Consider the following 2,252-nt stretch of genomic DNA (forward strand, 5'->3'; position numbering starts at 1 on the left):
GGGCTCCCTAACTATCACACAGGAAAGTCATAACTATGCTTGCAAGCCTTATCTCACAGAAATAAAGGAAAAAGGCAAAAGTTTACAAAACTAATGCATCCAGGAAGCCATTACCTAATGGAATGCTCAACCCACACAACACTGTGCTCCAACTCTGGTCTGCCGAGCTTCAAGCTTTCCAAAAGGAACTCACCTTGACAGTAAATGCATTAGAACCAGAATAACTTACTACTCATGTGGTCCAGAGGCATAAAATTGGCTGGTATACCATTAAACCAACAGTAACTAACGAATTTTAAAAAACCAAACCCGTTACTGTTGAGTCGATTCCAACTCCTAGTGACCCTAGAGGACAGAGTAGAACTGCCTCATAGGGTTCCCAAGGAACAGCTGGTGGATTCGAACTGCTGACCCTTGGTTAGCAGCTGAACTCTTAACCACTGTGCCACCAGGGCTCCAAAATAATGATAGATATTATCAAATCCAGCCACCAGAAAATGCTTTATCCATTTACAGAACACCAAGGCCTATTAAAATGCAAGTTCTCTTAAATGTTAGATATTCTTAATCTTGTTAGTTCTTTAGTAAAAATATTTGATTGTTTTGATTTGTATTCCTATCATGACATGTTGAGCATCTTTGATGTATTATTGGCATTTTGTATTTTTTCCTTCCATGAACTGCTCTTTTTCTTATTGATTTTCAGGAGCTTTTTAAAAAATCTTCCAGAGAGTCGATTTTGTGTGCTATTTATGTTACATGTATTTCTTTCCTATGTGTTGTTTGTGTCTTTATGCTGTGTTTCACGCTACAGAAGTTTAATTTTTTTTCTTGTTAAACCTGAATTCACTTTTAGGTTTTGGAGAATTGCTAAGAAGATCTTCCCATCCCAGCCCAATGTTATTTTTAAAAATCTGTATTCAACAAATGGATTTAACTTTTGTATTTAGCTTTCTCATCCATTGAAAATGTAACGTTGCATGATGTGAAGCAGTAATTGATCAATCATTTCCATGTAGAGACAATTATATAAAGAATATTTAACACAGCACTAGGCTATCTTTACCATAAACTAAATTCCCATATATATGAGTCTGTTTCTGAACTCTTTTGTTCTTGCACACTATTTCTATGCCAATGCCACCTAATTTTAATCATTATTGTGTTGTATATTTTTCTATACCATGTAGGAAGTCTCCTGTTATTGATCATCTTTTTCAAAAAATTTATTCATTCTTCATATGCATTTCTCTCTATCTGGTGTACTTCTGATTTAGAGAAGGCTTTCTGACCACTCTTTCTTGTGACTCTCATAAGACTCCTGGATAACCCCCTTTTTTTACCTGCAACAAGGCCACACACAGACCCTCCAACTACCTGTTCTTTGTCTCATAGAATCATAAAATGTTATCCCCCTGAAACTAGTTAAAGAGATAAACATTTTCTGTTCAGCTGACTGAGACTTGCCCTGATTGCAAACAATGCCCACTGTGAATCACCCCACCTGTGACTTGTCTACTCCTCCCTGTGAAAGGCTAGGGCAAAATCCTCCTGCCGGAACACCTCATCTTCAGCTCCGGGGTGCTTTCCTTTAGCAACAGTGTGGGTAAAACCATCTCCTTAGCTGTCCTGTGCATTCTGTCTTTGGCATCTTACTTGGAAGGCGTTCACCCTCCTTTCCTTCTTCCTCCTTCTTAATGCTTGAAATGTATGTGTCAAAGCCAGAACTCGAGCAGCCTTCTTGGACCATCAGGGGGCATACATTCAGCTTTGTTGTTGGCGGCCACATAGATTCTAACGCATGATAACCAATCCCATGTGTGCAGAGTAGAACTGCTCCATAGGGCTTTCAAGGCTGTGACCTTTTGGAAGCAGATTGCCAGGCCTTTCTTCTGAGGTGCCTCTGGGTGGGTTCACACCTTCAACCTTTGGGCTAGTAGTCGAGCTCTTAACCGTTTGAGGCACCCAGGGGCTCCCAGATCTAACAGGAGCCCTACTACAGGAACCTTTTGTAAGGGCTGTAATAGAAGCACCAAAACCCCAAACCAAACTCACTGCTGACTAGTCAATTCCGATTCATAGGTATCCTATGAGTCGGAATCGACTGGACCGCCACAGGTTTGGTTTTTATAGGGTCATTATGAGTTGGAATGGAAACCCTGGTTGCATAGTGGGTAAGAGCTACGGCTGCTAACCAAAAGGTCGGCAGTTGGAATCTACCAGGCGCTCCTTGGAAACCCTATGGGGCAGTT

The sequence above is a fragment of the Trichechus manatus genome, unplaced genomic scaffold (genome assembly GCF_000243295.1).
Source record: "Trichechus manatus latirostris isolate Lorelei unplaced genomic scaffold, TriManLat1.0 scaffold00093, whole genome shotgun sequence".
NCBI lineage: Eukaryota > Metazoa > Chordata > Mammalia > Sirenia > Trichechidae > Trichechus > Trichechus manatus.